At 44.8% G+C, this 25,232-nt stretch overlaps 1 long non-coding RNA gene across 1 annotated transcript; it reads left to right on the forward strand.

The window, feature by feature from the left end:
- The first annotated feature begins 265 nt into the window (after positions 1–265).
- LOC144375781 (uncharacterized) lies at positions 266–20,574 on the forward strand. Its single transcript, XR_013435665.1, has 2 exons — positions 266–472; positions 20,438–20,574. It is a non-coding gene; the product is annotated as an uncharacterized LOC144375781 (long non-coding RNA).
- Positions 20,575–25,232: the final 4,658 nt, after the last annotated feature.

Genomic DNA, 25,232 nt, shown 5'->3' on the forward strand with positions numbered 1-25,232 from the left:
GTATACTGTTACATTGTGTGTGTATATATGACTATGTAATAATGAATATAATCATTATGTACAATTATAATACACCAATAAAAATATATATTTTTTTAAAAAATTAAGGAAAAAAGCCAAAGCAGGACCCAACATTGTATGTTGACTAAGAGTGCAATCATGCAAAAAATAAAGGATATGCAAGGAAGAAACTTCTGGAAAACATACATCAAATGCTAAAATCCATTTTCTTTTTTTTTTTTTTCTAGCAAACAACTCTTGAGTGGGATGTGTGCAGAACAGAGTGTGTATTAAAGCTACAAAGATTCAAGACAGCACCTGGAGGAGCTCATGGTCCATCAGGGAGCACAAACAAGAGGCCCAGGGGATGGAGGGAGACTCCCAATTACATGGAAGAAGTATCACCTGAAGTAACTCCTGAAGACTGACATCCTTTTCCCAGCCCTCCAAGAGGGGTGCCATCTTATTTGGGGTGAGTTTAATTTCATGATGCTAACCCAAAGTCACACTAAATAACTCACTGGGGAGTGTTTAAGGAGAAGACTCTCTTTTTTTCCTTCAACAAATAGTTATTTATTTATTCTCTTTTTAAATTTTGTTCTTATTGGTTATTCGCGACAGTAGAATATATTTTGACGTATTATACATACATACATAGAGTACTTTCCATTCTTCTGGTTGTACAAAATGTGGAGTTATATTGGTCATGTAGTCATATATACAGATAGGAAAGTAATGTCCAATTTGTTCTTCTGTCTTTCCTATTCTCATCCCTCTCCCTTTCCTCTTTGTCTAATCCAAAGTACTTCTATTCTTCCCTACTGTCTCCCCTTATTATGTATTAGCATGCGCATATCAGAGAGAACATTCAGCCTTTGGTTTGGGGGAATTCACTTATTTCAATTAGCATGATAGTCTCCGGTTCCATCCATTTATTTGCCATAATTCTATTCTTCTTTATGGTTGAGTTGTATTCCAATGGATATATATACCACATTTTCTTTATCCCTTCATCTGTTGAAGGGCATCTAGGTTGATTCTATAGCTTAGCTATGGTGAATTGAGCAGATATAAACACTGATGTGGCTGTGTCACTGTGGTATGCTGATTTTAAGTCCTTTGGGTATAAACCTAGGAGTGGGATAACTAGGTCAAATGTGGTTCCATTCCAAGTTTTCTGAGGAATCTCCATACTGTTTTCCAGAGTGGTTGCACCAATTTGCGGTCCCACCAGCAATATATGAGTGAGCCTTTTTCCCCAATTCTCGCCAACATTTATCGTTACTTGTATTCTTGATCATTGCCCTTCTGACTAGAGTGAGATGAAATCTCAGTGTTTTAATTTTCATTTCTCTAATTGCTAATGATGTTGAACATTTTTTCATATATTTTTTGACTATTCATGTTTCTTCTTCTGTGAAGTGCCTGTTCAGTTTCTTTGCCCATTTATTAATCGGGTTATGTGGGGGGTTTTGATGTTAAATTTTTTGAGTTCTTTATCTATCCTGGAGATTAATGCTCTGAGGTACAGGTGACAAATATTTTCAAGGAGAAGACTTTAATGGAGACAAAAGACATTGGCTTTCATTGCACCCACCCCCAACACAATCTGCATCCTCCCCCCACAGTCCTTCCTGGTTAGGGAGGTACAAATAGTGACATGCAAATCAGCACCACAGGAATGTGCGGAGGACATTTCTTTTCTCTCACAGTTGTAACTACTTAGAATTTTCCGGATAGAAAATTAAGTGTCAAACAAAGTTTTACATTATTTAGCAAGGTTTGACTCCCCTGGCTGTCCAGCAATGAAGAATGAGCCCTGCAAACCTCTTTGGCTCCATCCTAAACATGATCGATGCAATTAGTGTTTCTAAGGTCTCCAGCCCGGAACACACTTGGGCTGTGAAGGCAGAGGCAAGCAGGTCCTCCCGGCTCTGCCTGATGCAGTCCCAACTGGGCACAGTGGCCCCTGTAATCCCAGCAGCTTGGGAAACTGAGGCAGGAGGATCACAAGTTCAAAGCCAGCTTCAGCATGTTAGCAAGGACCTCAGCAACTTAGAGAGACCCTGTCTCTAATAAAAAATAAAAGGGGCTGCGGAGTGGCTCAGTGGTTAAGCACCCCTGGGTTCAATCCACCTCCCGCAAAAAAGTGCCACCCTAATCCACATCTCGCTCTAGGCCAGGAGGTGAGGGCCATGGTGGGGATCACAAATTGTCCTTGTTTTCTTCTCATTTGACCTCTTGGTTTCTAGATCATAAGAGTAAGATCTGGACAATTTGAGGGTGCTCAGAGAATCCAGATATTACTGTAACGGCCTATCTCATCCTCCAGAGAATTCATTCATTAAACCCAAATCCTTTCTGTCCATCTCAGAGAAGTACCTCTCTGTTGCAGTTACCATGGCTATGTAACAAACCTCCCCAGGCTTAGCAATACAAAAATGAAGGTTATTAAAATATAGACATACGTCTGTATACATATTTATTTATTTATATTTTATATTGTATTTATTTATATACATATAAAGTGTTAGTGTGTCCATGAGCTGAGTCAGAAATTTTCTAAGGGCACGTGGAGTAGATGGCTCTGCTCTACACGCCCAAGGCTTTAGCTAGGAAGATCTGTGCTGGAATCCTCTGGAGACATTTGTAGCAAGTGACACTGGCTGTAGGTGGGGCCCTCTGCAATGGATGTCAGTAGGAACACCTGTGGGTGGCCAGTCCCCATGGTGCTTGGGCGTCTTCCCATCATGGTGATTGAGTCCCAAGAGCCTTCCAAAAGAACCAAGAAGCCTTGGAAGCCACAGGCCATCCCTTCTGCTAGAGTCACAACCCACAGAGTCACGAGACACGGCTGTCTCCGGACCACTGGGGCAGCAAAGAGTGAGCCACTCTGGTTTTCTTCCTTCTCTATTATTCAGTTCTCATCCCCAGAAGATTCTGGAACTTATTCCAAGGGAACAAAGCCACAAGCCGGGGTATCACTATCACTCCCGAACTAGTCCCAAGAATCATCCATCTGTCAAGTCAGAACATCCTTTCCCACCAGACGCTCACCCTCTCCTAATTGAGAATGAAGTGTTAGGAGGAAAACGTGACCTATGTTATACACAGTCAAGAGGTCTTGGTCCAAGGGCTAATTATCAGCCCCCAAATGTTGAGTCGCATAAGCCTTTTTCACCACAAGAAAACAAAGCAAAAAAAAAAAAAGTCCTGAGCAGCCCCCTGTTGTATACCAGATAAGTATGGGTTGACTGAAGCTCAGGCGTACAGAACAGAAGTGAAAAGAGAAATATTATCTCGGAGGATGTGGTGATATAAAACCTTAAAGATGGCTTGGATGTACACCACCTTGGAATCCTAAATTGAACAGAGGTCATCTGATACATACAATAGACCCCATTTTAAGAAAACCCAGTTGGCAATAATCCAAGCTTTTAACAACAACAACAACAAAAAAAATTAATGGAAAGGTGACTTCTTCACTTTCTATTAAAGATGATGCTTTTATTCAAGGAACTTCCTTGAAGGATTTAAGTGTTGGTTTATAGATTGGCAGTGACTAAGAGGCAGAAAAATATGAAACTGAGGATTGGGCTCACAGCCAATCAAAGATGAATCACAAATGAAGACAAACTGGTGAAGCTAAGCGCCCAGCATTGTGGAAGTGGGATTTGCTTTACACACAAGCACACGCAATTCAGACGACCAGCCTGGAGCCCATTCATTGCACAGTCAAGAATCCCTATGATGGAGTCCTGAGACTGCATTCCAGCCTTGCAGACTAACGTGAACAAATGCCCAGAGTCAACAAGACAAGGACGGCATGTTTATGAGATGTGAAGGAGACGGACGTACCTGGAAAAGAGGGTGTGTGTATGTATGTGTGTGTCAGGAAGAAAAGGGAAATACTGGCCAGGTAGGGTTGGGGCCAACCTAGCAGGCTTTGAAAGCCAAGTCTTTTTTTTTTTTTCTCTCTTTCTCTCCAAGAGTGTCATTATCAAAGGGGAGTTTTAGGAACACCTAATCAGGTAGACGCATGAAACTAGAGGGTTGTCATCTCCATTAAATTGCAAGGGAAGGCAGGAGGAGCTAGCTGATGGTCCATCGCCAGGAAAATGGCACATACATTCATCAAGACTCAGATTGCACTGCAAGGCTCCCCACCTTTGGGATGGTGGTTCTTCTAAACGATTTCTGTTAGAATCATCTCTTCTTGGAGGTTATGACCCTCAACTCTTTCCAGCTTCTGAAATTCCATGTTATTAGGGCAGGGAGTCAGGAGGTTAAATCCAAGGTTGTTTAAGTATCGTAACTGAAGATTATTCAAGACATATAATTTTCTAAACAGACCTACGAATCCTTATAATTGCAAGAGGTGGGTCATCTTTCAAACTTGGACCCTCCAGGGGCCATCTTCCAATAACACACCAAATAATCAGTTCTTTCTGTTTCTTCAGATACTTCTCCAAACTTCAGATTCTGTAATATATCCTGAAATGCATGGCATCTTATTTTAATAACATAACAGTTTTTTAAAAAAAGAAATAGCCACAGTTCAGGTAGAGAATTGGGTAACGGCTCCTAGGATTAAAGATTTCAAAGAAATGTATTGTGATAAAGTGAGAGGAGAGTTTCTGATCATCTTTTTAACTTCTGCTGTATCTGTAGAGAGACCCAATTCTTTCTTCTTATTGTCTACCTGAAAGGTTTCTCACTTCAACTTGACCAACATTGCCAATTTTTCTCACTTCTAAGTCTTTTCAAAGCTCTAACTTGTAGGTATAGGAGATCCAAAAAGGAAAGAATAACAACAACAATAATGCAACTGATCTGTTGTGCAGCTGTAAATTGGCTGAGAAGAAAAATACCAAAAAGAAATTGCCAAGAGGTTTCAGGTAAAGGTACAAGGTCACTTTGTCTAACACGAAGATTCTCTGCCAAGGTGCACCATATTTCTAGCCAATAGGACTGATGCAGGGCATCGTTCACAGGAGTCCCTGCTGTCAAGGAGCCCAAGAGCCACCAAACAGCCTCCAACATGAGCTGCTTTAGCAGAGAGAGCATTTATTCAAGTGTCTACTTCATACTTCTGATTTTCTCCCATCGTGACTGAGACATTAAATTCTCACTAAGTAGCCATGAGCTTTCCCACCTTTTGCAGAATCCCTAGCAGCTAGATTGGAGCCATGTGACTAGTTCTGGCCAATCGGAAATGAGAAGAAGTGGCATGTGCCATTCCAAACCTGGTGACGTCAGCCCCTATGTGGCCCTCCAGATTTCTCTTTCCAGGCCACAAGGATCACAGAATTTATAAGATGGCATGGTGTAGCTTCAGGGGTAGGAACAACCAGGCCCCTGGGTCACCATCTGGAAGAGGGGTGCTCTAAAGATCCACTAGACTCCCATCAGGATGTTGCGTGGTGAGGGAGATACAAAGGGAAGAAGGCTTAAGCCTCTGAGTTTGGGGGTTTGATTTGCCGCCATGACTGGGCTGATCCAATGCGAGCATTCTTGTCTAAAATTCTGAAACCATCATAGAGCTGGTGGTAACGATGGATGTGGATGACAACATGACATAGTGGAGAGATCACAACCTATGGATGGCACCAGCCTGTGTGGAGTCAGTGACAGGCATGGAGGTGGCTCAGTAGAGTCGTTTGCAGACAAATCTCAGAAGAAACCAATCCTCTTCCTCCTGAAGAACAGATGTACTCTCCCGGGGACAGCAAAAGAGCACAGGAGGCATCCCTTGGAATCTTCAGGTAGGACAGATTGACTTTTTGTACAATAGAAGGAGTGTGCCTGTCCATCTCATGTGCTCCAGATATCCAGATAGGTCTGTCAAGAAAATAAATTGTTTTCTCCCTTTAAAATTACTTATTTAACATTATGCCTATCAAATTATGTTTCTTTTAAAAACAAATCTAGGTGGGCGTGGTGGCATAGGGCTGCAATCCCAGCAGCTCAGGAGGCTAAGGCAGGAGGATGGCAAGTTGGAGGCAGCCTCAGCAACTGAGTGAGACCCTACCTCAAAATGAAAAATTTTAAAAACAGTCTGGGGATGTTGCTCAGTGGTTAAGCACCCCTGGGTTCCATCACCAGCAGCAAAAAAACAAGAAAGAGAAAGAAATTGTTTTGAAACTGCAACGAACATGCCCAAAATACCTCTTTCCTCCAGAACGGATACCCGCAAGGGGACCACCTGGGTCAAAGGGTACCCATACTTTTCAGATTTAATAAAACTGCCAAATGGCTCACAGAAGAAGCTACCAACGTGTACTTGCATCAACAGTGTACAGGCTCTCCGGTCCCTTCATTTCATTGTTTTTTTCTGATGGTGAATGTGAGTAGCTTGGGGACTGGGGCACTCAATGGTAATAGGGTAATAGGCAAGATTCAGCTGTCACCAGGTCACCACCTGCCCTTGCCTGATTGCAGAGGAAAATGAACCTTGCTTCCTGGTGGAGTTCACAGGCCCTGGTCCCTCCTGGGCCAACCTTTCAATATTGACAGAGGGGCTTCGTAGTTCCTTTCATGAACAGTGACCTCTGACTTGCACGTCTTTGTGTCTTTGAGGGTCATAATACCTAGGCCAGACCACCCAGAAATGTTGAACGGCAGTGGTAGGGGGCGACAGGGGGCAGGCCAGGAGGCTCTCACCACGGGGGTGCCCAAACACTCAGGAATCGGGATCAATGGGAGGGAATATGATATGTTTAAAAATCAAAATGAATAAAAAAAAATCATGATAACAAAAAGTCAAAATTTCAAGTCCAGACGGGGTTGGCACCGCTGATCTTTCTATTTGCCTTAGGCTTCAGTAGGGTTCAGCAAAGCCCAGAGCAATAGTCACCGGTCATTTTAAACAGATCTGGGAGACTTAGAGACACACACACACCTTAAAATCCCTGCCTGTTGTGACCTTAGAGAAATCACTAGGCCTCTCGGAGACTCCATTTCATCATTCGTGAGTTGTCAAGAAGTAAAGGAAACAAAGTATGATTAAAATAGTGGATTTTCAATAAATGTGTGTCACCACTTATACTGCTACTAGTGCTATTATTAGGCACCAAGGTCGCCCTGCTGGTTCTGCTCTCATCCTTTAGCCTAGTTTGATCTCTTACCTTTCTCCTGGTGACCACTTCATAGACTCAAGATGGCTCACTGGAAGAAATAAACATTTATCGGGCACTTCTTTTGAATTACATCAAGAGGTGGGCACTTTCATGCATTATCATTATTGTCATTGTCAGACTGTGCAACAAGCCCTTGAAGCTCAGAGAGATTAAGTGATCTTTCTATAGAAACAGAGCAAGCCAGCAGTTGGGCTGGGCTTTGGACCCAGATCTCTCAGATGTACAAAGTATATAGTCTGGTGTTGACTTCCCTCTGGACAGTGTCAATCGGAAAATAGGAAAAGGAATCCTTTACTTTTGAACACAGACCCCAAAGGCAAATGTTTCCTCGAATTCCCAGCCAGGCGGCATCAAAGTAAAAATAGCAAGTTTTGTTCTCAGTCCAGAACTGCTCTCTTCAGAGAGGAGTATGTTTTTCTTGCCTGAGCCCCAGGATACCCAGGATGTCCTCTCCTCCAGCAGATGCCCACACCTCTCCCCTGCCCTCCCCACCCACAACAGTCTCCCTTTCCTCTCTGACAAGGTAGATAGCAAAACAACACAATGCGTCCCCTTCCTCTGGCCCACCTGCTGTCCCTCACTGCCAGGCCTTTCTGCTCTGCTCTCCAGGCTGCTACCAGGAGAAGGCTGAGGGTGGGCCTGGCTGGGCAGGTGAGGGATCACAGAGGCTCTTGGTTCAGTGCTCGGAATCTTTAGAGACCTCCACACACTGCCTCTCTCTGCTGGCTGGGTCTGGGGTAGAGGCCACCTGGCCAGGCCACTGTAGAGATGTGGCTCCTGGGGAGGTGGGGGCCAGGAAGGGCAGGAGGAACTCCTTTCCTGGAGTGTCACACCATGGTCAGATTCCATCCCAAACCTGCCCCTCCCTCCCTGTCCTTCTCCCCGTGTAACTTCTCCAATGGTCGGTGTCAGTCATCGCTGACAGAGCCACATCTGGCCGTCCCCGTGAATTCACAAATCACCTTGTTGTCATCGCTGGGCAAGGGGAGGTGCAGTGGGAAGGGTGGGAATCAATAACGCCATTTGCTGTCACCCACCCCCTCCCCTCCCCCCTCACCACCCAGGGCCAGGAACCCGAGTTCCCACAAAATGTCATTTGCTCCACCTGCCTGGAGATCCCAGCATTGATATGCCCTCTAGTGGATTTTTTAAAACAACAGCAAGCACATGCAGGTGGAGTCACACCCACGCCAGCAGTGATCAATCCATCAGCTCTGGCGACGTCCACGGGCCCTGATGCCAGAGCATGGCCCGCAAGGAAGCGTCATCCCAGCCTGAGGTGCCGCATGGCAGCAGGTTGACCCAGCAGAGCTTCCAGGTCCTGGCTGTTAGCCTGCGGTGTCAGGGGCCAGTCGTTACCACGAACAGGAATGGTACCCAGGACCTGGCTGTGGAGGCCCCCCAAGCCAGAAGTGGGAACCCTCCCCACATCTCTCTCCTCAACTTTCTCTGCCTGGGGAGCCAGAGACATGCTGGGTTCAGCTCCAACTCCTTCTGCCCATCACTGCTTATGGCCACCCCAGCCCTTTCCTTAGCAGAAGCAGCCTTTCCTGGTGATCAGTCCCCTTGCCTCCTACTCCATGTCACCTCGCATTGGCTCCTGCAGAGTTCCTCTGCCTGTGGGCAGCTCCCTCTTGCTGTCTATCTCAAGGATTCTCGCCCTCCACACCACTGACATTCTGGTCCAAGTCGTTCTTTGATAGGGGTGGGACCCTCCTCGGTTATCACATGATGTTTAGATGCCCCCGGCCTCTACTCACTAGGTGCTAGGGGCTCTTCTCCACCTATGACAACCCAAAGTGTCTCCAGACATTGCCAACTGTCCCTGGGGTGGGAGGAGCCAAGTTGCCCCAGTTGAGGTCCACGGGCACCACTGGAGAAGAGACTGTGGATCAGCAGTGGGCTCTGCAGACCAGCAAGTCCCCCTCCATCCCTGCATCAATGATTAGCCAAGCAGGTCCTCAGGGCCAGGGGCGTTTAGGCTTCAGAGGGTCCTGCTAGAGGGCACACTCCCCAACCACATAGTCAGCTACATCCCACCTCCCTGGAAGGATGCAGCCAAATGGGAGGCTGAGGATGTGCACGGGACAGGGGCAGAAAGACAGGTGCCGGAGGTGGCAGGAACAAAAGGACAAAAAGCAGGCAGGCAGTGACTGAGTTCCATGCACTCCCTGTTTTCCATTTCATTTCATCCTTAGAGGGTCCCCTTAAACAACAAAACCCTGGAGACCTCCCTGGAGACCAGGCATGTGGTGAACATGGGCTGTCGCAAGGGAGAAAAACTTCATTTCACAATTCGGGAAGAGTCAAGCTTGGGAAGATGAGTCTCTTGCTGAGGAGCTAATGCCAAGGCCCCGTGTGCCTGGTGACTTTCAAAAACGTGTCACCAGAATATTAGATGCACCCGACACGGGTGTTTCTGCAAGTGTGAAATCAGGTAACTCCTTGACCTACTTTCAGATTTTGCTTCATGGATGACCCAAATGGGGTGCTGGACTCAGGTGGCCTAGATTCATTATTGCTCTATTACAGTTCCTGGGTAAATGACCTGTGGCCATTTGCTCCACACAGATTCCATCTGCCCCAGGAGGCTGTCACCCTCAGAATGCAGGAGTGACCTCCACAGGGTCTGGCCTACTAGCCTGGAGGCCAAGGAACATGCAGGAGTCCTGCCCTGTCCTCTTCCGGGCCAGCTGCCCCATTGGCTAGGGCCCAGCCGGCATCCAGGCATAGAGGGGAGATGGCACAGCCAGACACTCAGAGGCCTGACCTCAGTCTTCGGAGTAACTTCAGCCAAGTTGTTGCCCTCTCTGCATTTCACCTGCCCCTCTGTGAAGTCTCTCTCACCCACCCCACACAATTTCCTTTTTCTCCAATGCTCCCCATCTCTGTGATCATATTCTCAGGGCAAGTAGAGGCAGCTGTCCCTCAACTTCACCATGCAATAGTCCAGAGGGAGAAAAACGATTGCTGCAGGAAATGAGGCAGAACTGTCAAAAGTAGATAAAATTCATCACCCTCTGTTGTGGTTTAGATAAGAGGTGCTCCACAAAAAGACAATGTGAGGAAGTTTAGAGGTGAAAGGATTGGGTTATGAGAGCTTTAACCCATTCAGTGCATTCATCCACTGACAGGGATTAACTGGGTGGTAACTGTAGGTAGGCAGGTTGTGGCTGGAGGAGGTGGATCATTGGGACTATGCCTTTGGGGTGGTTTATATTTTGTTCCTGGTGAACAAGAGCTCTCTCTGCTTCCTGGTGGCCATGTCCTGAGCCACTTTCTTCCACTACATTCTTCTGCCATGATGTTCGGCCTCATCATGGGCCTAGAGCAATGCAGCCAGCTGTCTATGGACGGAGACCTCTGAAACCAACAGCCCTGAATAAACTTGTCCTCCTCTAATTGTTCTTGTCAGGTCTTTTAGTCACAGCAGCGAAAAAAAAATTGACTAAAATCCCCACTCAGTGCTGAATTGGTTAAAATCACAAATCTCCACTCAAGAAAATACGAAAACCTGTGAAATAAGGGGTACCAGCCTATGACCGGTACTATTATTCACAAGGCCAGACCATTCTCAGTCCATCCCACCCTTTGGTCATTTCTGACCTTCTTGGTTTACATCCTGGAAGAACTTCAGATTTGTTTGAAGAAACCTGAGCTCTGAGAAGTGTGCAGGTGACTCCTGAATTCAATGCCCTGACCCTTGCCTAGTCCTGCTGAGGAGCCCGTCTCTCCTCCCAGGTCCCACCTTCCACAGTGGGATCTAACCTGGATGGAGAAGATAGGGAGATTCGCTGACACAGGAATCCGGCCATGGCACAGAGAGTTTGAGCCAAAACTGAAATGAGTTCCCAGCATAGAGCATTGGTAGCACTTGGCTTTCTGCTCCCAGGGCCACTGTGGCCCCTGCCATCTGGACACTGGGGGAGGGAGAAGTCCAGGAAAAGCTATTTATTCCTGGGCTAGGAGATTCTGAGAATCACACTGTAAGGCGATCCTGAGACTCTGGTCTTTAGTAGCAGGAAAACAGCACGTAAGTCCTAGGGAGTGGGGAAGCATGATCGTGTCCACTTGGATGACGTAGCCCAACCTCTGCCAGGTACATGGGCTGTGGGACTGCCCACAGGAGTGAGACACCTCCCTCCCTCCAGGAACTTGCATCGCAATGATCAGGCACTCTGAGTTCAACTTCAGTGTCCTCTGCTACAAAAAGGGGGCAATGATCTTTAAAGACCAGGAGACCCGATGGTCCCTCCTAGCTTGATCTGTGCATACCTGTGTCTTGCTCCACATGCACTTGCAGAAAGTACATGCAAGAATATCTCTGCAATAATCTGTTTTATTTTACATGATTTTTGGACCTCCACAGCATGTCCAATCTCTCTTTCTGGAGACACCCAACCCCAGCTTGTCCTAGAACACTGAGAACTTACCCAATCCCAGGGGGGCACAGTGCACCTCTCAACTGGCACTCAGAGGAGCCCTAGAATTTGATCTGTTCACCAGCATCGTTTGTTCCCACTGCCCCATGGTGTGATTACTGAGAATGGGTTCACAATTAGGAGGATGTTCTTATGGCTCAGGTACCTGCCCACAACACTGTGATGCCCACAGTGGCCACTGAGCTAATTCTCTGGGGTTCTCACTCCCTCCACAGCCAGTATTGCCTAGAGCCAATCGCTTTGTGGGGTCAGCTGCTCAGAGTGCCCCAGCAGTACCAGCCACAAGCTTGGCAGGACCAGCCTCCCTGGGACACCTGAAGCCATGGGGTGACCCAGGGCCCCAGGAAAGACTCTATTTCCTTAAAATAATTCCATTTTAGGGAGTCCACCACCCGTCTGGCCCTTGGAATTAGGTTGGGAACACTTTACTTGGAACTGAAGGGAACACAGGGCTCTAGTTTTCCCTCCCAGGAGGCCATGGACTCTTGAGAAATTGATGGCTTGATTTAGCCATCAGATCAGCACATAAAGGAACCCAGGTCTTGTTATGTCCTTGTCCTGGAAGGATGAGTGTCCACTTGCCTATACTCATATGGAAGGGAGGGGGACATTCCATTTGCCCGTCTATTTTTTATGGTTTAGATATGAGGTGTTACCCAAAGCTCATGTTGGAGACAATGCAAGAACATTCAGAGGTGAAATGAATAGGTCTTAATGAGAGTTTTAACCTAGTCAGTGGATTAATCCACTGATAATTTGGATTAATTGGGTGGTAACTCTAAGCAGATAGGGTGTAGCTAGATGATGTGGTCACTAGAGGAGTGCCTTTGGGTTTTATCTTTTGTCCTTTGTGAACAGAGCTCTCTCTGCTTCCCTTGGGCCCAGTTCTATGGAGTCAACCGACTATGGACTGAAACTCTGAAACCATTCGCCAAAATAAACTTTTACTCCTCCAAATTTGGTCATAGCAAAGCAAAATCTGACTAAAACACCCTTAGGGATGACAAAGCCAAGGTGATTTTCAGTTTTTAGAAATAGTGTTAGGACATGTTGGCATCATTTCTAATACCCTCACCACTATTTCAACCACATTATATATTGTTGCAATTTGAATGCCCCTAATTCTATAAGCCACTCCCCCCCAGCTATGTTCCCTGCACTTACCCCAACCTTGTATCTCCAGACCCCTCTTCCCTTTTTAAACTAATTCAAGAAGTTAGGCAGAACTCTGACCACCAGCACATCAGGCCCAGTGGCCTGCTGAGGCGCAGGCCTGCCCCCTCCCTCCGTGCCTGCAAGTTAGGCAGAACTCTGACCACCGGCACATCAGGCCCAGCGGCCTGCTGAGGGGCGGAGCCGCCCCTCCCCCCACACCTGCAAGGTAGGCGGACCTGCGACCCACCGGTAGGTTAGGCCCAGCAACCTGCAGAGTGACAGAGGTGCCCCATGCACCTGCTGGGTAGGCGGACCTTCGACCAACCAGCAGAGCAGAGCAGACCTAGCGGCCCGCCAGCGTGGTAGACAGATCACCCCAATTGAAGGAGGATCACAGCTACTACCTGCCCTGCAAGGGAGATTTTTCAACTATACAAGAGCAATATAAATAAATAGACGGAAAATTTCAAAAACACAACAGTTTCACCAAGCAGAAAGAAACGCCAGCAGTATGAAAAGACAAGGAAAGAAAGGACCACAAGCCATGCAGGTCAACTCAACTTTAGAAGAGGTAATAGCTGCAACAGATGGAATGTCAGATAAAGAGGTCAGGACATACATGCTTCAGATGATCTGGAGTCTCAAGGAAGACATGAGACAGCAAAATCAGACAATGAAAGATCACATTGACAAGGAACTACATAAACAAATCCAGGAAGTAAAAGATCAATTTCACAGGGAGATAGAGGTAATAAAAAACAAACAAATAGAAATCCTAGAAATGCAGGAAGCAATAAACCAACTTAAAAACTCAATTGAGAATACTACCAGCAGAATAGATCACTTAGAAGATAGAACATCAGACAATGAAGACAAAGTATTTCAACTTGAAAAGAACATAGACAGCTCAGCAAGTCTGCTAAGAAACCATAAGCAGAACATCCAAGAACTATGGGATAATATTAAAAGACCAAACTTAAGAGTCATTGGGATACAGGAAGGCACAGAGCTCCAAACCAAAGGAATAAACAATCTATTCAGTGAAATAATACGAGAAAACTTCCCAGACTTGAAGAATGAGACAGAATCCCAAATCCTAGAAGCCTACAGGACGCCGAATGTGCAAAATCATAAGAGATCCACACCTAGACACATTATAATGAAGATGTCCAACATACAGAATAAGGAGAGAATTTTAAAAGCTACAAGAGAAAGGAAGCAGATTACATTTAGGGGTAAACCAATCAGGATAACAGCTGATCTCTCAACACAGACTCTAAAAGCTAGAAGATCCTGAAATAACATATTTCAAACACTGAAAGAAAATGGGTTCCAACCAAGAATCGTGTATCCGGCGAAATTAAGCTTCAGGATGGAAGATGAAATTAAAACCTTCCACGATAAACAAAAGTTAAAAGAATTTGCAGCTAGAAAACCATCTCTTAAAAAAATCCTTGGCAAAACACTACAGGAAGAGGAAATGGAAAACAACAATGAAAACCAACAGTGGGAGGTAGGACAGTAAAGGGGGGGAAATAATCAAAGAGGAAAACAAATCAGGTTTAGTAGCATTAATAAACAAATATGGCTGGAAGAACAAACCATATCTCAATAATAACCCTAAATGTTAATGGCTTAAACTCACCAATTAAGAGACACAGGCTAGTTGAATGGATCACAAAACAAGACCCAACAATATGCTGTCTACAGGAGACGCATTTGATAGGAAAAGATATACATAGACTGAAGGTGAAAGGTTGGGAAAAATCATATCACTCATATGGACTGCGGAAACAAGCAGGAGTGTCCATACTCATATCAAATAAAATAGATTTCAAGCCAAAGTTAATCAAAAGGGATAAAGAGGGTCACTACATACTGGTCAAGGGAACCATACACCAACAAGACATAACAATCATAAATATATATGCCCCAAACAACGGTGCTGCTGTGTTCACCAAGCAAACTCTTCTCAAGTTCAAGAGTCTAATAGACCACCATACAATAATCATGGGAGACTTCAACACACCTCTCTCACCACTGGACAGATCTTCCAAACAAAAGTTGAATAAGGAAACTATAGAACTCAATAACACAATTAACAACCTAGACTTAATTGACATATATAGAATATACCACCCAACATCAAGCAGTTACACTTTTTTCTCAACAGCACATGGATCCTTCTCAAAAATAGATCATATATTATGTCACAGGGCAACTCTTAGACAATATAAAGGAGTAGAGATAATACCATGCATCTTATCTGATCATAATGGAATGAAACTGAGAATCAACGATAAAAGAAGGAAGGAAAAATCATGCATCACTTGGAGAATGAACAATAGGTTACTGAATGATCAATGGGTTTTAGAAGACATCAAGGAGGAAATTAAAAAATTCTTAGAGTTAAATGAAAACACAGACACAACATATCGGAATCTATGGGACACATTGAAAGCAGTTCTAAGAGGAAAATTCATTGCTTGGAGTTCATTCCTTAAAAAAAGAAAAAACCAACAAATAAATTATCTCATACTTCATCTCAAAATCCTAGAAAAAGAAGAGCAAAACAACAGCAAAAGAAGTAGAAGGCAAGAAATAATTAAAATCAGAGCTGAAATTAATGAAATCGAAACAAAAGAAACAATTGAAAAAATTGACAAAACTAAAAGTTGGTTCTTTGAAAAAATAAATAAAATTGACAGACCCTTAGCCATGCTAGTGAAGAGAAGAAGAGAGAGAACTCAAATTACTAGCATACGGGATGAAAAAGACAAGATCACAACAGACACTTCAGAAATACAGAAGATAATCAGAAATTATTTTGAATCCTTATACTCCAATAAAATAGAAGATAGTGAAGGCATTGATAAATTTCTTAAGTCATATAATCTGCCCAGATTGAGTCAGGAGGATATAGACAACCTAAACAGACCAATATCAATTGAGGAAATAGAAGAAACCGTCAAAAGATTATCATCTAAGAAAAGCCCAGGACCAGATGGGTATACAGCAGAGTTTTACAAAACCTTTAAAGAGGAACTAATACCAATACTTTTCAAGCTATTTCAGGAAATAGAAAAAGAGGGAGAACTTCCAAATTCATTCTACGAGGCCAACATCACCCTGATTCCGAAACCAGACAAAGACACTTCAAAGAAAGAAAACTACAGACCCATATCTCTAATGAACCTAGATGCAAAAATCCTCAATAAAATTCTGGCGAATCGGATACAAAAACATATCAAAAAAATTGTGCACCATGATCAAGTAGGATTCATCCCTGGTATGCAAGGCTGGTTCAATATACGGAAATCAATAAATGTTATTCACCACATCAATAGACTTAAAAATAAGAACCATATGATCATCTCGATAGATGCGGAAAAAGCATTCGACAAAGTACAGCATCCCTTTATGTTCAAAACTCTCGAAAAACTAGGGATAACAGGAACATACCCCAACATTGTAAAAGCAATCTATGCTAAGCCTCAGGCTAGCATCATTCTGAATGGAGAAAAATTGAAGGCATTCCCTCTAAAATATGGAACAAGACAGGGATGCCCTCTCTCACCACTCCTGTTCAACATAGTTCTCGAAATACTGGCCAGAGCAATTAGACAGACGAAAGAAATTAAAGGCATAAAAATAGGAAAAGAAGAACTTAAATTATCACTATTTGCGGATGACATGATTATATACCTAGAAGACCCAAAAGGGTCTACAAAGAAACTATTAGAGCTAATAAATGAATTCAGCAAAGTGGCAGAATATAAAATCAACACGCATAAATCAAAGGCATTCCTGTATATCAGCGACAAATCCTCTGAAATGGAAATGAGGACAACCACTCCGTTCACAATATCCTCAAAAATAATAAAATACTTGGGAATCAACCTAACAAAAGTGGTGAAAGACTTATACAATGAAAACTACAGAACCCTAAAGAGAGAAATAGAAGAAGACCTTAGAAGATGGAAATATATACCCTGTTCATGGATAGGCAGAACTAACATCATCAAAATGGCGATATTACCAAAAGTTCTCTATAGGTTTAATGCAATGCCAATCAAAATCCCAATGGCATTTCTTGTAGAAATAGAGAAAGCAATCATGAAATTCATATGGAAGAATAAAAGACCCAGAATAGCAAAAACAATACTAAGCAGGAAGTGTGAATCAGGTGGTATAGCGATTCCAGATTTCAAACTATACTACAGAGCAATAGTAACAAAAACAGCATGGTACTGGTACCAAAACAGGTGGGTGGACCAATGATACAGAATAGAGGACACAGAAACCAACCTACAAAACTACAACTTTCTTATATTTGATAAAGGGGCTAAAAGCATGCAATGGAGGAAGGATAGCATCTTCAACAAATGGTGCTGGGAAAACTGGAAATCCATATGCAACAAAATGAAACTGAATCCCTTTTTCTCGCCATGCACAAAAGTTAACTCAAAATGGATCAAGGAGCTTGATATCAAATCAGAGACACAGCATCTGATAGAAGAAAAAGTTGGCTACGACCTACATACTGTGGGGTCGGGCTCCAAATTCCTCAATAGGACACCCATAGCACAAGAGTTAACATCTAGAATCAACAAATGGGACTTACTCAAACTAAAAAGTTTTTTCTCAGCAAAAGAAACAATAAGAGAGGTAAATAGGGAGCCTACATCATGGGAACAAATCTTTACTCCTCACACTTCAGATAGAGCCCTAATATCCAGAGTATATAAAGAACTCAAAAAATTAGACAATAAGATAACAAATAACCCAATCAACAAATGGGCCAAGGACCTGAACAGACACTTCTCAGAGGAGGGTATACAATCAATCAACAAGTACATGGAAAAATGCTCACCATCTCTAGCAGTCAGAGAAATGCAAATCAAAACCACACTAAGATACCATCTCACTCCAGTAAGATTGGCAGCCATTATGAAGTCAAACAACAATAAGTGCTGGCGAGGATGTGGGGAAAAGGTTACACTTGTACATTGTTGGTGGGACTGCAAATTGGTGCAGCCAATTTGGAAAGCAGTATGGAGATTTCTTGGAAAGCTGGGAATGGAACCACCATTTGACCCAGCTATTCCCCTCCTCAGTCTATTCCCTAAAGACCTAAAAAGAGCATGCTACAGGGACACTGCTACATCGATGTTCATAGCAGCACAATTCACATTAGCAAGACTGTGGAACCAACCTAGATGCCCTTCAATAGATGAATGGATAAAAAAAATGTGGCATTTATACACAATGGAGTATTACTCTGCATTAAAAAAATGACAAAATCATAGAATTTGGAGGGAAATGGATGGCATTAGAGCAGATTATGCTGAGTGAAGCTAGCCAAGCCCTAAAAAACAAATGCCAAATGTCTGCTTTGATATAAGGAGAGTAACTAAGAACAGACTAGGGAAGAAGAGCACGAGAAGAAGACCAACATTAAACAAGGATGAGAGGTGGGAGGGAAAGGGAGAGAGAAGGGAAATTGCATGAAAATGGAAGGAGACCCTCAGGGTTATACAAAATTACATAGAAGAGGAAGTGAGGGGAAAGGGAAAAATAATACAAGGGGGAGGAATGAATTACAGTAGTGGGGGTAGAGAGAGAAGAGGGGAGGGGAGGGAAGGGGAGGGGTGATAGTAGAGGATAGGAAAGGCCGCAGAATACAACAGACATGAGTATATCAATATGTAAATCAATGGAAGTGTAACTGATGTGATTCTGCAAGCTGTATACGGGGTAAAATGGGAGTTCATAACCCACTTGAATCAAAATGTGAAATATGATATATCAAGAACTATGTAATGTTTTGAACAACCAACAATAAAAAAAAAATTTTTTTTAAAAAATAAATAAACTAATTCAAATGTCACCTTCACCAATTCTCTGGCAGAAACCTCCCAGATCCACCATAAACTCTCCCAGCAACTGTAGGGCTGAGTAGCAAAGTTCTGCAGGTTAGGGGTTTCAATAACAGAAATGTATTTCTGACAGCTCTGAAGGCTGGTAGTCCAAGACCAAAGTTTCAGCAGGGTTGGTTTCCTCTGAAGTTTCTGCCCTTGGATTATAGATGGCCATCTTTTCCCCTGTGTCTTCCTGTGGTCTTTCCTCCATGTTTGTCGTAATCTCGACTTATAAGGACATCAGACCTATTGGTTTAGGGCTCACTTGTGTAACCTCATTTTTTTCCTTAATGATCACCTTAAAAGCCCTGTTTCCAAGTACAATCACATTCTAAGGTCCTGGGGGTTAGGATTTCATCAAATGAATCTAGGGCCTAGGTGAGGGGGACCCAGTTTAGCCTATAACAGGTATATATCCATGTCTACCACTAGAAGGAAAACCCCGGAGGGCAGGAATTTATGCCCAGCATGTTGTAGAGGCTCAGTAGCTTTTTTAAAAAAAAAGAATGAATGAGCATCTCTTGGGACACATGTCACTTTGCACCTCATAATGCAGTGTAGTCATTTCTGGGTGCAGCTCTTCTCCACCGTCTGGAGAAGCACACAGGGCTGTCATCTGTGACACTCAGCAGTCCTAGCAGGCTCTAGCATTGGGTCTTGGTCCCATGCACTAAGTTACCTTTGTAAAAGGAAAATCATGGGCACATCTTCCATCCTTTCATTGGTTATTAGCTCTGTACCCCGGAAGCGTTCACTTTCTCCCTCCAAGCCTGCATCTCCCTTCTGTACACTTGACATAACAATACCAGCCTCACAGAGATTGTCAAGAGTTGTGACTGAGACGAGCACGTGAGTCTCCTTCGTAGATTCTGAAGTGCTATTACTGATGTTAGCTGTCATTCTCAGACAGTTTGTGATTTTTCCAGTTACTATGTCTGCATCCTAACTTATCCTCAAAATTTCATGTCTGAAAAAAATTAACCATAGGGGCTGAGGGTGTTGCTCAGTGGCTTAGTATGCATAAAGCCTTGGGTATGATCCTCAGCAACAAAATAATGATGATGATGATAATAAAAATAATAATAATCGCATTTCTACTGCTCAAAAATCCACAGTGGGTCAGCTCTCAGCCAGAGCCATTCATCTCTGCTCCACTTGGTGTCCACTGAGGCAGCTCCAATGACCAGGACTGGCAGGGTAGGGAGGCTTACTCACAAATCTGGCAGTTGATGCTGGACGTCAGCTAAGATCATGGAGTCTATTGGCCACAACACCCACATGCAGCTTCTCTGGGTGTCCTGGGTTTCCCAGGACATGGGAACAGGGTTCCAAGATGGAGCAGACCCAGAGCGACAGACAGGGCAAGCCATATTGCCTTTTCTGACCCAGCCTCGCAGCATTGCTTTCACTGTATTCTGTTAATTAAGCAGCCACAAAGGCTCAAGGGTAGGGGAAATAGACGACTCTGCCTTTGGAAAGTTCCAGAAGAATAGGTAGGCATGATCCCTTTGGGAGAAAACCATTTGCCACATATTATTTGGCTTGGATGTGAGATGTCCCCCAAAAGCTCACGTGTGAGACCACGCAAGAAGGTTCAGAGGAGAAATGATTGGGTTGTGAGAGTTTTAACCCAATTAGTGAGTCAGTCCCCTGATAGGGATTAACCGAGTGGTAACTGAAGTGGTAGAGTGTGGCTGGAGGAGGTGGGAATTGGGGTGCGGCTTTGGGGTATATATTTGTATCTGCCAAGTGGAGTCTCTCTCTGCTTCCCAATCACCAGGTGAGCTGCTTCCCTCTGCCACACTCTTTCAACATGATGTTCTGCCTCACCTCGAGCCCCAACCAATGGAGCCAGCCTTCTCTGGACTGAGACCTCTGAAACCGTGAGCCCTCAAATAAACGTATCCTCCTCTACAATTGTTTTGGTCAGATCTTTTAGTCACAGCAGCAAGAAAGCTAACTAAAGCACTATAGTACTTGATAACATTTTCAATAAGTGGACCTTTCATTAGCCCATATTTCTTTACCCTTCGGTGGTTCCAGAGACTGGTAGGACGACTTGGGCAATCTGTGGAGTCCCCACACGCAAACTGGAGGTGGTCAAATTCTCAGTAATTCATTTATTTCCCTCTAGGAACTCTCCAAAGAACATTAACCCTCTTCCCCCAAACCACGTTGTTTTCCACACGCCCCTCTGATTCATCTGCATTTGTTCTCTGACTCATCGGGTCCGAGCTGCCCTTAATTACATCCTGCAACATGATGAAATGTCCAGCCTCTTTATTTTCTGATTATGTTCCTGCCGGTCAGAAGGTTCTGGCTGATACCACGGAGCTCAAGCAGCAGCCACTGAAAGTGTCCTCTCCCTGGTATTTCTCTGTATTGTATACATACAAACTCACACACGTGTGTACACTCACTCACACGCACACACGCACACACTCACACACTCCCACAGTTGGCTCTTCATTGCCTGGGGATTAAGCCCAAATCCCTTCCCCTGATTTATGAAGGGCTCTGAGGTCTGGCCCTGGCTGTGTCGCCAGCATGGTCTCCTGCCATTCCCCCTTTCGTATGAAGACAGGCTGCGCTCCTTTTTGCTCCCTCCGTGGGCCCTGTTCTTTGTCTCTTCCCATAGGCCTGGCTCATGCCATTCCCCCTACCAGAACATTCTTCCCCTTCCTCCTTGACCTACACCTAGAAGCTCAAAAGGCACTTTCCAGGGAAGATTTCCTGGACTCCCAGATGACATTGTTTGTCTCTGCTTCATGTCCCCTTCCCACCCTGCCCTGCTCTCTCCTAACTCCCAGCTCGTGTAATTCCTGGATAAATAGCTGCCTGCCTTCCCCCCACCTGCACGCTGTCAGCCTGGCTAGGACGGGACTGGGTCTATGTCTGGCTTGTTCATTATCGTCTCCCGAGGCACAGCATCGAGCCTGGCACACAGAGGGTGTCCGGATGAATGAGGTGAAAGGGGGAAGTCCCTCCTCATCAGGATCCGTGGCTGTCTGCGATGGTTCGATGGTTCGATGGTTCTAATAAGGTTTATCTCCTCCCAAACTCACGTTGGGGTCTGAGCCTCACTGGGAGGTACTGGAAACCTCATCTGACTAGGGTGTCAGAGGTGGGCCTTTGGGAGGTGATCCGCATTAGATAAGGCTATCAGCCGCTGTGATTAAACACTGGGGGATTTCTAAGAAGAGGGAAGAAGGACTGGGGTGTCTCTCAGTGGTAGAGCACTTGCCCGGCGCACATCAGGCCCTGGGGTCAATTCCAGAAGAGAGAAGCCTCACAGGGTACACACTCCCTATCTTCTGCCACGTGATGCCCTGTGCTGTCCCAGGACCGTGCCAGCAAAAAGGCCATTACCAGATGCAGCCCCTTGACCTTGTTATGGATGACGTTTTCAACACTTGCTTTTGGGGAAGACATAGTCAAACCGAAGCGATAACTCCTCTCTGCAGCCCTGACCACCATCCATGGGTAAGCAGTGTCCAACAATGAGGTCCTGCCAATCAAAGGAAAGGAACCTCTGGGGGAGAAAAGAAAGAGCTATGGAGGGAGAAATAGAAAAATGAAAGGAAGTGAATCAGGAAACAGGATGCGCACAAGGCACCCTGCTTCTCCAACCAGGTACATGTGACTCTGACGTGCATACAGTACACCAGGGAGGAGCAAAGGCCATAGAAATAAACGGGACACATCTTAGAGGGTCCATGTTACTTGTCGATATCATTTTTAATTGTTTTCAGACTAAAAGAGATTGATTAGGGAGGCAGGTGAGAAGCTCACCTTGGCTTTAAAGAAACTATGTGAGACCTCAAAGCCGGTGGAGGTGACTATGGTAGGACCTTAGCTCTAGTCCCTCCCCCATCCCTCTCCAAGGAGTCATACCTTGAGCTCTTGCCTTCAGGGTCTTTGGTTTAAAAGTCTAAGAATTCCTGCCAGGAGACCTGGGCTTCCTCACAGCCGGGTGACGGGATTCCAAGATGAAGCCCTGCAGGAGAAAGTCACATGTCCCTTGTGACCCAGCCTCACAGATCACTCCACCGTATTCTGTTAATCTCCAGCTCCCTTTCCAAGGTCCCCAGGGGGTCAGATATTTGCAAAAGATAGAAGTGAGGTTATCTACATGATTTGTCATGTCTTGTTCCTTGTCGAGCCTGGGGTCACAGGGTACTCTTCTGAAGATTATGTTTGAGGAAGCTTCTTTTGTCAAGAGCTCAGACCAAGCCTGCATTTTGCCAGGATGCTGGTAAGCTAGCTTGCGTGTCTCCTAGATTTGAAACACAAAATTGGGGTTATATCCTTTAACACTCAACAGTCGCCCCATGATTCTCACTGTTTTACAGATGAGGTAAACTGAGGCTTAGAGAAATCAAGGTCACACATGACTAAGAGTGACATAAGAATTTAGTTCCAGAAAATGGTCCCAGACCTGTACTTTCTGCCCCCACGCTCTGCCTCTTGGAAATTTTAAGGCCACTTGTTTGGGGAACACCTCTATATTTAATTGTATGAAGTTCCCACTCCACACCCATAGTTACATAAACCTTCCAAGAGCAACCCAGAGAAGCTGCCAGTGAATCTCACCTTCCCTTCAAGCTCTGGGCCTGTGAAACAGCGGGTGAACTGCATGGCCACCCTTCCTTTGAACCATGAGTCCTTGCAGATTATAAGCTCATTCAGGAAACGCACATTCCAAGTGACAAAGGAGAAGTGGAAATTCTGTCTCTATTCTTACAGTGAGATCATGGGGGATGTTGCAGACTGCGTGAGGAGCAGAAACTGGACCTGTCCTAATCTCTCTCTCTCTCTCTCTCTCTCTCTCTCTCACACACACACACACACACACACACACACACACACACACATACACACACACACACACACACACACACACCTCTACAGCATCTCCCCTCCCTTCTCTGCATAGTGACCAGAATAAGCCTCAAATGGAAGACCAGAGGTCTAGATCAGGGTTTCTTAATCTTGGCCACGATTGATCCTGAAAGCAAACAATTCTTTGTAGGAAGCACTGTCCTGTGCACTGTAGGATATTTACCAGCATCCCTGGCCTCTACACACTAGAAGCCAGTAGTGTGTGATCGCGTGCATGCACACACACACACACACTCTCTCTCTCTCTCTCTCTCTCTCTCTCTCTCTCTCTCTCTCTCTCTCTCTTACAAACACACCTCACCTGCTGCAAAAATGTCTCCAGAAACTGTCAACTATTCCCTAGAGGAGATGTCCAGAACCACTGGTCTAGACAAACAGGAACTTACCAAGGAAAGTCAAGTCTAAGGGTGCTCGTCACTGGTGACAATAAGAGGTTCTTACCCTAGGAGAGGGCTTTCACATTTATAAAGCTTTTCCCTTTCACTGTCATGTTCCTTTCCTTCATTGCAAAGATTATAGTTTCTAATTGCAGCAGAAGTTGTTGGCCCCCCCACAAACACCCCCCGACTCCTTGGAACAGCATCGTACCTATGAGCAGAGCAGAGAATTCCATTGCCCTGCCTGGCCCACCCCATCCCCAAAGCACACATTCTACATGGAACTCAAAGCAGAATCCAGCTTTCTGACCAGGTGTACGCCTGTAATCCCAGTGACTCGGGAAGCTGAGGCAGGGGGATCACTCGTTCAAGGCCCATCTTAGCACGTTGGCGAGACCCTATCTCAAAATAAAAAATAAAAAGAGCTGGGGATGTAGCTCAGTGGTTAAGCACCCCTGGGTTCAGTCTTCTGTACCCATCAATCAATCAAACAGAATCCAGCCTTCCTGGATCTTTACACCACTCTGCATCACCTCTTGGAGTCACACTGGGATAAAGAAGTAAGAGAAGTAAGAGCTTCGAATTCACTGATAAGCCAGGGAGTAAAGCAACTCAACTCCTGCTCAGTCTTCAGGGTGTAGCTCAGCAGCTTCTGCACTGGGAAGCCCCCTCCACCCGGCCCCAGCAAGGCAGGCCCCCCTTCTTGGAGTCCTCACCCTCACTGGATGGACCTCCACCACAGCAGTTTCTGCAAGGCATTCCATTTCTTGGCTCATCTACCTCCTTTTCTGAACTTTGACTACTTTCTGGGCAAAGGACCCCTTATTTCTTGTCTCTTTATCCCCATCATTTGCGGGGGGGGGGGTGCTGGTACCAAGCAGGTGCACAATGTTTGTAGAATGGATCATTATGCAATTCTGGAGCTACATGATGTAGCTCCATCATCTCTTCAAGTTACAAGATTTACAGGAATCATGGTTTCCTTACAAACTAAACTTCACTTCTGAAATCATCAGGAAGTCATCCCTCTAACACTGAATCACAGAGAAGCTTTGAAGGTGTTGCAAAAAAAAAATCATTAAGGAAACAGGAAAAAATATTTGCTAATGATTATGGAGCATTCACTACACATCTTTCATACATTATCTCATTTCATGCTTCTATTACCAGCTCTTTGAGGAGGACATTATTATTACCTTTGATACCTGATTTCAGTGATCAATTTGTAGAAAGGAGAACTGGGTGTGGCCCAAGTTCATTTAGCAACAAGAGGTGATTTGTGGATTGGAATCCAGA

The sequence above is a fragment of the Ictidomys tridecemlineatus genome, chromosome 3 (assembly GCF_052094955.1).
Source record: "Ictidomys tridecemlineatus isolate mIctTri1 chromosome 3, mIctTri1.hap1, whole genome shotgun sequence".
NCBI lineage: Eukaryota > Metazoa > Chordata > Mammalia > Rodentia > Sciuridae > Ictidomys > Ictidomys tridecemlineatus.